The sequence below is a fragment of the Sus scrofa genome, chromosome 12 (genome assembly GCF_054392235.1).
Source record: "Sus scrofa isolate SSC_HxYL_T2T_F1_AM1 chromosome 12, Sscrofa_HxYL_maternal_Yorkshire_Landrace_v2.0, whole genome shotgun sequence".
Lineage (NCBI taxonomy): Eukaryota > Metazoa > Chordata > Mammalia > Artiodactyla > Suidae > Sus > Sus scrofa.
Genome location: NC_139394.1, coordinates 45,061,088 through 45,073,437, shown reverse-complemented (window position 1 = coordinate 45,073,437; position 12,350 = coordinate 45,061,088). Strand labels below are relative to the sequence as shown.

General features: G+C 52.1%; 1 protein-coding gene across 1 annotated transcript in view; it reads right to left on the bottom strand.

Moving 5' to 3' along the window:
- CCL1 (C-C motif chemokine ligand 1) overlaps positions 1 to 6,845 on the bottom strand; it is a 48,106-nt gene extending 41,261 nt beyond the window's left edge. Inside the window, exons 1-2 of the mRNA XM_084982583.1 lie at positions 6,812 to 6,845; positions 6,202 to 6,399 (exon numbers count right to left, since the gene is read on the bottom strand). The gene's annotated coding sequence lies outside the window, so the exon portion shown is untranslated. The remainder of the gene's footprint in view (positions 1 to 6,201; positions 6,400 to 6,811) is intronic.
- Between the last annotated feature and the right edge of the window lie 5,505 nt (positions 6,846 to 12,350).

Genomic DNA, 12,350 nt, shown 5'->3' with positions numbered 1-12,350 from the left:
CTCCTGTCCTCACCCCCAGCCACCTCCCCCAACGGAAAGCAGGTGACACTGAGAGAAGTCCCAGGGAGAAGGACTCGGAGAAGCCCAGGGGAAGGGTCAGCATCTCGGGCGACCCGGGTAGGGGGCTGAGGGCAGGGCTGGGGTGCTCCCTGTCTTTCTCTGCAGCATCCCCTGGGCCTCCTGGAGCCCAGCCCGACTTCCGGGAGCAGGTGTCGGTGTGTAATTACCTCTGCGCCTTTGGCACCCCTGGATCATGCGGTTTGTTTATTGCATCTGCAACAGTACCGAGAGTCTTTTATCCTGTTTGATCACATCTTGTGCCACTTTTTTTTATTTAATGGAGTTTCCCTGAACTTCATCATCTGGTAATAAATTGCCGTCGTTGATGTCTTTTTTGGGTACAAACATTTGGTCAGGGACCTGTAAGGTGTCAGAGCCAGACCTGGGCTCTGGATGCATCTCTTTGCTGAGGATAACATTCCAGCTCAAAGAGGCCTTGAGCTCCCCGAATGGACCAGCTTGCTTCATTCCCTCTTGCCTTTGGGGATGCTCTCCTTTCTGCCTGGAGCATCTTCTTCTCTTCTTCCTCCTCCAAGACTTGACTCAGCCATCTTTCTCAGGAAGACTTTCTTGACATCATATTTTGTAGCCATCTTTTTTTTAATGTATTTTTTTAACAGTATAGTTGATTTACGATGTTTCCTCAATTTCTGTGGTACAGCAAAGTGACCCAATCACACCCAGTTCCCTGTGCTGTATAGAAGCCCATTGCCCATCCATTCCAAGTGTTACAGTTGGCATCCGCCAACCCCAAGCTCCCCGTTGGTCCCACTCCCCCTCCCCTCCCCCGAGGCAGCCACAAGTCTCCTCTCCATGTCTGTGATCTGTTTCTGTTTTGTAGATAGGATCATTTCTGCCATGTTTTAGATTCCACATAGAAGTGCTATCAAATGGTATTTGTCCTTCTCTTTCCAAAAGAGTCAGAAAGAGAAAGACAAATACCATAGGTAACAATTTTTTACCTCTCTGTCCACCCTTCCAGGCTGAGCTCCTCACAGACAGTAACCCAACCTTCTAAACACACCATGCCTAACTTGGGAATGGGCCCATCATGGGTGCCTAATGTTTGTTTTTATGTTTAATAAATTGAGGAAGAAGAGATCTTAAATAGGAACCAGAGCCCTCTAAGTGCATTGTGTTGATGGCTTGTGTATCAGTCAGCTATGCTGTGTGACAAACAGCCACAAAAATCTCAGTGGTGTATATGATAATGAGCATCTCAAGGATATTCAGGTCAGCAGAAACTTGGTTTGTCTAAGTTCCACCAGGCAATGCTGCTTCAAGCCATGGCAGCTGGGGCAGGTCTGTTTCTCTGAAAGCCTGGGGTTGCCTAGGGGGGCTCTGTTCCAGCTGTGCTCAACCACACCGGACCAGTAGGTTGGCTAGGGCGTGTTGGGAGGTCCAAGAGGAGATGCCCAACCACACAAGCCCATTTCAAGTCCTTGCTTTCTCCATGCTGCTGACGTCTCTTTGACCAAAGCAAGACACAGGGTCAAGCCCAGTGTCAAGAGGCAGGAAAGTAAATTCCACGTGATATGAAGCCATGGCAAGGGGTAGATGAGGGGGGTAAAGATTGGGCCAGTATTTGAGTCAATCACGGGTGAGTTCCCAGCACACCACACACAGGACCCCTCAATGACTGCCCCTAGTTGGCACAGGTCCTGCTGCTTCTCCCTCCCATCCTTATCCTCATCCTCACCCTCTGCCCACCCACCCCACGCCCAGGGGCATCAAGGTTAACAAAACAGCAACAGAAATGGGATGAGACGTTAAAGAAGCCACTGATGTGAGCCACAGATTAGGACACCAAAGCAGAGAGAAGGGGACAGAGCCAAAGCTGAGCATCAAAGTCCAGTCCAGGCCTCAGATGCCAAAGGACAGAAATAAGCCATGAGGACAAATAATGGCCTTAGACCAAGAAGAGTGGGAAACAGAGCCTTGGCCCTCAAGTCAGCTCCAGCTCCCGGTGCCACCTTGGGCCAGCTCCTTCCATGCTCAGACCTCAGCTTCCCGTCTGCAATAAGGACTCTGGACTCGGCTCCCAGATTCTGGTGATGACACCGACGCCCTGTGTCCCCAGCCCCATCATTCCTCCACCTCTGCCCCATTCCTTTCTCTTCAACACACCCCATCTGAAATCCCCCCTAAATATCTCAAAGTTAGAACCAGATAGCCCTCCGTCTAGTCAGCAGAATCCCAAGACCTTGGACAAAGGACAGTCACTAGATGTCAGTCACTGGCAGATGGGTGTCTTTCTCTCTGATGTGTAGAATCCGATATTGAGAATTAGAATACGTAGCTCATTAGAACGAAAGGAATCCTCTTTGGAATCAGAAAAACATGGGTCCAAATCCTACCACCACCGTTGGTAGCTGAGTAATCTCAGAAGCACACACAAACGGAGCCTCAGTTTCCTCATCTGTAAAATGGGCTAGTCATAGGAGCACTCAGGGTGGTGGGGGATTAAATAACAGAACATTTGCCATGTACCCAGCGTGGTGCCAGGCCCCACAAAGGAACTCAACATATGGTAATGCGGTTTTTCCTGTCCCTCTTGAATCTCAGGCTCTGGAATCTTCATCAATTCTGTCTCTCCCCTTAAAAAAAATTTTTTAAATATATAATTAAAATACCTGCCAACAATTTAATCCTTTCATCAACTAATTCCCTTCAGACCCCAAGGCTCGCATCCGGACACGGTGATTTGAACTCCTAGACATTATCCGATTGTTCTAAGTATTCTCTTTCCCACCTTTCATCAGCTCTATTGACAGGGCTCCTGTCCCTTCCTAATTGCCCAGCTCTTGGATTTTTTTTTTTTCTTTTCCTTGTTAAAGAACAATTTTACAAAGCACTTCAGCAGCTCAGCCATTTTTATCATCATCATTAATTTTATTTCCCTTCTCATTTATTAATGGGCTGGGAGGCTCTCAAGGATTTCTTTTCCCCCTGATCTATCTATTTGTAAAACGTCCTTCTTATTCCCTTTGGTGGCCCCGAGACTCTCCACGGTTTTTTCTTTCTTTCCTTGGCTGCCCTTTGGTTTCTCTGAAGCCTTTGCTGACCAGATCTTCCTCTTTGCGCCCCCTCCCCATCTCCTCCCGCCACGTTCCTCCTCCACTACCCACTCTCCTTCCCTCCTCATATACCCTGGCCTCAGAGGCTTCTCCATCTTGAGGCTCCATTAGCAGCAAGGCTTTATCAGGCTCCTACTCATCCCTGTTCTGCTCCCACCCTCATGAGCAGAGAGTCCCTCTCATCCACTCTGGCCACCAGATGGAAGGAACCAGAAAGGCTTAGATCCTGCCTTGGCCCCCACCCTCAGCCCCCACCTCCCCAGGATTCCTGACTAAGGAAGGCTGTCCACTCATTTTTCAAAAGCATGATTGTGGTGTAAGTTACATGCCATACAATTGGCCCATTTTAAGTGTTTAATCACTGAATTCAAAGATTTTTTTTTTCTTTCTCTCTCTCTCTTTTTGGTTACCCTGTGGCACATGGAATTTCCATTTCGAGGATCAGATCCAAGCCAAAGCTGTAACCTACGCCGCAGCTGCAGAAATGTCAGATCCTTTGACCCACTGTGCCTGGCCGGGGATCGAACCTGCACCCTGATGCAGAAACGCTGCCATCCCATTGCATCACATCAGGAACTCATAAATTCAAAGATTTTTCAGTAACTCTACCAAGTTGGATAACCATCACAACAATCCAGGTTGAAACATTCTCATCATCCGATAAAATACTTCATTACCTCAATGATATCTTTCATTGCCCCAATAAGAGCCTTCACACCCAATTATAGTTAATGCCACTTCCCACCCCCATCCCTGGACAACCACTAGTTAGAGTCTATTTTGTCTAGCATAGCAGCCTTACTAATGCACAGGTCCTAACTTCCGCTCGGGCACACATGCAGCCTCTGCACCCAGGCTGCTTAGCTTGCACCATCCACCAAGGATGCATGCAACTCCAGCCCTAACTGCGGACCCCTCATGGTCAAGAACTGCCCACACTCGTCATCCTCCAGACCTTCTCTAGATGCTCTTAGCTTCTAACATTACTGACCTCCCCACCATGTTCCCCCCTTTGAACTTCGTTCTTGGCATTGACCTCCCCAGGCCAAGGAACTTGGCGGTCTCCTGCCTATGACTGGAGATTTTGCTCTATCTAAATTGTCTCCAGAATACTTTGGGGACGGCTCACTGGCCCCTCCAGCCTCCGTCTCTCGCCTCCACTCCCCACACCTCCGTCCAGCCTATGGGGTCATAGATGGAGACTTTTTATAGGACTGAATGCTCTTCAAACCAAGTCACAAGAATAGATACAGAAAAGCAAAAGACACGATCTTGTAAAAGAAATATTTCCTGTCCCCGAACTACAGTATATGTGGAGTGTAATACCTGTTAGCCTGTAGACCAAAAAATACATATATTAAAGTTCAAGGTTGAGGTATTTGAATTTCAAAGATGGTCTGTGCTAAGCAGAAAAAAAATTGCCCCACGATTGGGAAGAGAGTTGATACAAATGATAACTGACAGAGTACAACGCAGTGGTCCTCAGACTGCAGGATTTTGCAGTTCAGCAAAATTTTTAAAGAGAAAATTGGAGGCTTCAACATAAGGTTGCCAGCTTTACATCCTGCCAAGCATAGATGCTCAAGAAATCGAGTCTGGATTACTATCACCAGCATTTCATAGATGAAAGGATGTTTCAACACCAAGAAAGTAGCAAAGACAGAATCCCGGTGGGGGGGGGGGAAGACAAACTTACTGAAAATGAAAACATTTCAGAGTTTCCTTGTGGCGCAGCAGGTTAAGGATCCGGCGTTGTCACTGCAGTGGTTTGGGTCACTACCATGGCACAGTTTGATCCCTGGCCTTGGGGAATTTCACATGCCACAGGGAGGGCCCCCCCCCCCCGAAAAAAAATACATCTACATTTTGGTTTGTAAAAACTCACTCATGTTTTTCTCACTTCCCCACAAGTGGATGAAAACTTTGGCCTGGGCCCTGGGACGCCTAGATTAAATTCATAGTAATTCTCATAAAATATGCAGAGACCCACAAGGTTCACCCCCCACCCCCTCTGCCAGATGTTGCCTTTTACCCATCTGCATGCAAGTCGGAGGGACCCAGCGATGAGAGATGAAGGATGAGGGAGAATGGTCCTATCTTGCCTCCCCCCCTGGGGGAGGGGGGTCCTCCTTCCTTTGAGAACTGCTTCTCTTTGTTCTTTTTTAAGCAGCTGACTTCAAATGGAGCCTCCTCATTCCTGTCTTCCCAAGCGTCTCCACTCTATTTGCCCAACACCAATTTCCCCCACGGGTGTCTGAGAAAATCCAGCACCGCAGTCCAAGCCACGGGTTGCTTGGTTTCTAAGAGCAGCCACTTCTCGGGAAGTATCAGTTCAGTTTGGGATTAAGGTGAAGGCTGCTGTGATGGGCTCCCTAGCATCTCTTGGTCAGACACACACAGAGCCACACCCCTAACACTCCAGCCCCGCCCCCTGTCCCGTTGGTCTGATGTAGTTTGCCGGTTATCTAGGTTACATGGTCAGTAAACCTTCCACGGGAATGGAACCTAGCGGGAGTAAACGGTACGGGGAAGGAAGTTGCAAAAGTCCGAACGTCATTACACTATGCGATTTCTGAGTCAGAGGAGACGGGAGAGTCTATAGCTCTCTCAGAGGGAGTGAAAGCGCATCAATTGAGAGATAGAGGAGCCCGCAGGACTTAGAGGCAGGCAGGCAACTGTGGGTGGCAACCCAGCTTCCACCAGCCACGTAACACTGGGCAAGTCACTGAACTTTACCGACCCTCAGTGTTTGCACCCCCAACAAACAAAATACTACCAGCCTTAAAGGGCTACGGTGAGGCTTAGAGGAAACAAGGTCTATAGAGCTGCTAATACCGTGCTGGCCCAAAGCAGGGGCTCCTCTCTTTCCACCCCTGTTATCTTGCCAGTAGGGGAGGATGTCCGGGCAGATCAGACTTGGAGAAGAAAGACAGGTTCAAGGTCAAAGGAAGAATCTAGGTGAACCGAGAATGTGGGACAGATTCACTCATACTCCAATCACTGGCTCCTGGGTCCCGCTGGCCTAGGTAACCAGACTCTGTACCACCGACCTGGTTTCACATACCTGCCTCAGACACCGAGATGCTTCCTCGATGCAGTGAGCTCTCTACACCAATGGCCTGATCCTGTGTCAGGCTAGAGGGCGTGCAGCTGTCACTCATGCAACCCCTGCAGCTTGGGGCTGGGTGCTGTGCTGGGCATCTTGCAAACAGGAACTCCTGCGAGGCAGATGGTATCAGCTAGGACCATCCGGCACGCTGCACTGCAAGAGGAACAGAGAGGTTTGCAATTTGCCCCACGTCTCTAGCGGGTACCCGAGAGAATTCTCAAACAAACCAGATGTGCCTTTGTTCTGGGCACCCCGTGTGGCCCCTGCCTGGAAAGGGGGAAGCTACCAGAGAGGCATAAGCAGGAGAGCCCTCTCCAAGGCTCCAGGTCACGGAGAAACACTCCTGGACCATTTGATGAGTGTTCCCTGAGTCAAACAGTGTGGTGGGGCGGGAGGGGCGTGGTTTAGGGAGGGTGTTATTTTGATGTAGCATCAAATAGAAGAGGAGAGGATGAGATGCACTGGAAATGGGGAGGGATGGAAAGGGGAGTCAGAATCTTTATCACCACCTCCTCCCTCCCCCCTCCCCCTTTCTCCTCCTCCCTCTCCTCCCCTCTTCCCCCACCTCTTTATGCTTCCTCCTCTCCCCTCTCTCCCACAGGAGCCCCAAGGAACCCAGCCCAGCCCATCGCCCCTCCTGCCTTCCTCCCACGGCCCTGGCTTCTCGTCCTCCTCCCCCCACCTCCTCCCCCCATCCCCTCCCACTGCACTTGGCCCAAGAGAACATTCTGCCACCTTCCATTCCCTCTTCTAATGATCGCACATTTCCCTGAGAGGAACTCAAAGGCTGAGAAGAGATAAGATGATTTCTCGGTCAATAACCCCTTCAGCAAGTCTCTCAAAAGGATGCTTTCCTGACAAACTTGCGGGCCTTGTTTCCTCCATGATTTCAAACAAAAGCAATGTCCCTTACCCTCACCTGGCAGAGGTTAATCAATCAGCCGTGGCTGAGTGCCGGTGATACGCTTGACACTAGCGGGGAGCTTTAATCCTCACCAGAATCCAGGGAGCTCTCTTCTCCACCCCACCCCCTTAGACAGAAGAAGAAACTGAGGCTCAGAGAGTTTGGGGTGGGGGAGGTCGCAGAACCAATAAGTAATGGAAGCAAACACAGAAAACATTCACTGAAAGAAAGTTCCTCCGTGCTGTCATTGAAACATGTATAAGACCTAGAGGCGAATCTGCCAGATGCTTGAAAGATAAGGTCACTGAAGCAAAAGGAACATTCCTGGAAATATATCGGAGGCTCACAGGATCGGCAGGGAGTCCGGGGAGTCAGGCTGGGACATGGATGCGACCCAGGACCCCTTGGAGGGCCAGGGGTGAAAGGGAGACCGCAGTGCTCCTTGCAATGGTGCCTGTCCTGAGGGTGCATGAGCCCCTTCTGTTTTCTGAGGCTTGGTGGCACTTTTCTACTCCAGAAGATGCTTCCAGATGAGCCGTGCTTGTTCATGTGCGGTCCTTTCGGTGACAGAATCACAGCCCCCACCCCCCCCCCAATTACAGTCCTGCCAGATCGCAGCTGGAGGGGAAGAAGCAAACCCCCAACCAATTTCTGCTGCGAGAGGACCATCAACAGTGGTAGGGGACACGGTTCATAGTGGGCCTCACAGAGCAGGAGATGCTTAGCTGAGGCTTGAAGAGAGCATGGCAGGAAACCAGTCACAGCTCACGGGGGCTGTGTTCTAGGAAAGCTGAGCTGGACCAGCAGGCGCATTTACTCCTTTGCTCCTCTCAGCATCCCCCCCCCCCCGCCCCGCCCCAGGCAGGGGTGCTGATCACCCACTGCCTCCGTGGGGAAACAGAGGCTCCAAATCTTGGCTTTCTTACCCAAGATCTCACAGTTATAAGGGCAGTCGGAATGCAGTCCAGGCCTCACTGACTCCAGAAACCAAGCTCTCAACTGCTCTGCTAGCAAATAGTGCCTCCCTATTACAGAGCATTATCTATGTCAAAGTGCTCCCAGATCCATTATCTTGGCTCACACTCACGGCAACCCTGCCAAGTCGACAGGGCAGGTGTTATTAAGCTCGTTTCCCTGCCAGGCTGATGGGGCCCAGAGACACCAAGTGACCTACCCAAGGTCACACAGCCAATTAACAGAAGGGTCAGGCCTGCTGCCCTGCTCGCTCCACACGCCTTGTGCTCCGAGGGTCCTGAGCACCCAGCCAGGGAGAGGGACTGGGATCCAATCAAGGGAGAACAAGGCAAAGCCCTTCATTTCCAGACACCGGCATTTAATTCCCAGGCAGGTACCTGACCCCTCAGCCCTCGTGTGCACCCGAGGGCTATCCAGTGCCCGGTCCCCTGCTGTCTCGGGGTCTGGGCACAGTTAAGCACAAATGAGGATTCGGCGCTTAGCAAATTAGCAACAGGTAAAAGCATCAGGCCATCTGTTGCCTCCCACCCACTGCCACCTCTTAATCCCCTTTCTCGGCGGTGTCCCCGGCTCCGTGCTCAAACACAAATTAATATACTGGCCTTTGCATATGTATTTATGGTTTCAGGTGGGGAGAGAGCCACAGGAGCAGGTGGTGAGAAGGCAGTCGCCAGAGATGCTCTGCTTATGCAAATGTCCTTCGTTAGGGAGGGAAGTAGGCTGAAGGACATGGGACGGGGGTGAGCTGGAAGGCAGACCAACGGCCTTGAATTACAGGGGTGGGAGGGGGTACAGCGACGGCTCTTAGTTCCTTGTGGGAAACATCTCCATACCTGGCTCATTCCCACTAAAGCCTGGCATCATGGGTCCCATCAGCCATACTGGAAACCACAAGGCCAGAAGATCAGACAGGGTCAGCGGGTGGCATGGATGAAGAAGGAAGGAGCCCCAGGCACCCAGGTGGCCAGCCTGCCTAGGAGCCAGTCTCAGGCAGCCTCTCCAAGTCTCCCTGTTGCAAGGTTCTGAGATGTGCGTGCACCAGCCATACCCAACCGGTTCAACCCAAGAATGGATATCGTATGAGTAGTGGCTACTCTTTTCTGGGTGCTTGTCTGGTGCCCAGACCTTCACCATGTCTTACTTTGTTTTGCCCTCGCCACAACCTTGCGAGGTCAATGCTACTATACCCATTTTGCAAATGAAGAAACCGAGGTTGCAGGGAGGTTAAACTGGAGGGTTTGTAAGTGGGTACTGAAAGTGGACCTGGGCTGGACCAGGCTCCAGGTGGGTCCTGGGGATGCAAAGGTCACAAACCAAATCTTTGTCCTCATGGCAGGGTCAAGATCAGCCACAAGTGCTGCTGAGAAAGGCAGAGGGACGATGGCTGGTGGGTGAGTCAGGGAAAGGCAGGCCTCCCTGCAGCCCAAGACATGAAGAGGAACCATCCAGAACTGAAGGAAGAGAGTTTAATATATGCAAAGGCCCTGCGGAGGGAAGGGCTGATGTCCAGGGCTGGTGTGGCTGGGACCTGTGGGCCCAGACCAAGTAGGACATCATCAGCTCTGCAGAAAGTTCTGGATTTTCTGCTAAGCGTGACAGGACGCTGCTCCCAAAGGTCACCCAGCTCGTTAAACTCCAAAGCCCGTCTCCCTCTGCCTTTCCACACTGTCCCTCCCACCTCATGCTTCTCCTCCCGCAGGAGGGACCGGACGATGGCCGTCGCCTCCTTGGAAAGTCTTCCCAAAGTCACAGAGTGGGCAGAGTGAGAACCCTGAGTGTCCCCAGCCTGGGATGTTCTTCTCCTAGTCACAAACGGGGGCTGCACTGAGCTGGGCTAATGGCCTTATGGTTTTAAAGTCCCAAGTTTCCCAAGATGGGGACCGCCAAGGAAGGAAAGGGCGCCTTTGGGTGAGTCCTCCTGGTTGACCAGAAAGACGAACGTGGGCTGGTGGAACACATCTCAAAACAGCCAGGAGTCTGTATGGGGAGAGGGAAGGGCACAGAAAGCTCGGAGCCCCTACGCTTTTGATCTCACGGCAGGACCAGGTCCGGGAGGGGGGGTCCCAGTCACTTCAGCATCCCAGCCCAGGGAGTGGGGATGGCCAGACTCCACCCCTTTCCAGCTGCTTGACCTGGAGGGAAACTTTGTTTCCCCACCTGGAAAATGAATTGAGCCTCTCTCACAGAGGAGTGGGGAGGAGAGAATGGCTGTCAAGCACCCAGCTTGATGCCTGCACTTAGTAGGTGCTCAGTCAGTGCTAAGTAGCACCACTATGATCCTGACCTGCTGGCAGGCTACTCCCCTCTCCAGCCAATCAGCATCCACCGTCTCCCTCCCATCGGCCCAGAGCTTTGCTGCCTCTGAAGTTCAAATCCCTTGGTAAAAATAAGCTTCCAAAAAAAAAAAAAAAAAAAAAAGCCAGAAGAGGAGGTAGGAAAGGAAAAAAGGGAGAGGGGAGGGAGAGAGGAAGAAGGAGCTTTTTTCACCTGAAGCCAGATCTCTAATGCTGCTGGTGGCCAGGGACAGTCCTGCCACCAGCCTCTCTGCAAATCAAAGGGCCTGCCGAGGAAGCAGCTGCAAATAAAGTGCCGGGCTCTTTGAGGGCGAGAAGGCAGAAAGGAGCTCTTACCATCCTCCTGAGCTCACCGGATGCCTCAAACCCGGCCCAGCCTGGGCCAGACGGGGCCAGGCAGGCTTGTAGCTGGTGGGGAGGGGAGGGCCGAGGGTGGCACCTGCAGACTCAAGGGAGGGAGGGAGGAGGCAAGACCGGCACTGGTTGTGCTGTCAGCCCTGAGTCCTCGTGCTGTGACTCCAGCCAGTCGTATGTATACATCCTTAGGCCTCCACTGTCTCATCTGTGAAATGGGAGGACACAGCCAACTGGCAGGCCACCTGCGCAACCCACAGTAGGCGCTCCTTGAGGGGTGCTTCTCATCTCTGCAGACAAAGGAGAGGAATGGGGTGGGCTCAGGTGTTCCATCCCCAAGCCTGCCATCTCCCCCACCTTCTGCCGAGCTGTCTTCTTTCTCGTCGGCTCCCTGGGAGCTTCTTCCCCATGACTCTGCGATGACCCGTACATCTGGCTCTCGGCTATTCTTCCCTCTCTTTCTCCCTTCTGAACCCCATGGCCAACCTCCCCACTGTCCTTCCCCTGAGCTGTCCCAGCCACTTCTTCACAGGCCTCCCTGCCTCCAGGCTCCCCCAGGCTCATGGAGAACATGGCCTCACTGCCCATCACCAGCTGCTCCATTTGGCAGTCAAGGCTGGCCATGCTCCGGATGCCCCCACCTAGCGGAGAACCAGCCCAGCACCTGTCGGTGGTCAGCAGGCCTGAGTACCCTCCCCTCACTAGCACCCCTGCAGCCCCCAAGCCTCAGCCCACCCCAGTCTGCTCTTCGTGTCCCCTCAGACTGTTCCTTCCACCTTAAGGAAGGTCCATCGTGTAAAATGCTTTCTCCTTCCAGAATATTCTCTCCCTCACACTGCAGAATCTGGACTTTTTCTCCCAGAGCTCAGCAATGTCTATTTATTTTAGGGGGATGGGCATTGATGGGTAATCATCTAAGGCCACAGTTCAGTTTGTACATTGACCAGGTTGTTGGTTCTAAGAGATTCCAGAAAACCCAGGGAGAGCATGAGAGCTAGGGCTAGTCTGGGCTTCTTATGGGACATGCATGGGGTGTGTATTGTCAGGCGTGTGCTCGTGCCCAGAGGCAGAAATGGGTGTGCATTCGTGCCCCGCAGCCCACAGGTGTGCAGCGGGGAGGGGGCTTTGTGCCAAGCCAGCCCGCAGACGCCCTCCTGGGTTCTCTGTCTCTCTCTCTCTCTGTCTCTGTTTGTCTCTCTCTCTTTTGGTCTCTCTCTGTCTCTTCTGTCTCTCTGTCCTTGTCTGTCTCTCTGTCTCTCTCTCTTTCTGTCTCTCTGTCTCTCTCTCTCACACACACCCACATGCACACACAGCACGCAGACATCTTATAAATCTTCACATTTTTAAACCCTATGGTTGGTACAAAGTAATCAACAAATATTGAAGTGCGATGTCAGCTGGGCTCTCCGAGCCTCAGTCCTACTGGGCATGTCGGGACCCTTGCGGCCAGATAATAAAACAATCAGGAGTTGACAACGTGGATCTTCCTCGACACAGTGGTTTTCACACCCACGATCTCGGAGTCCTCCCCACCTGGTCCTGTCGTCAAGGGCAGAGACCAGAGCGCACAGTGGGTG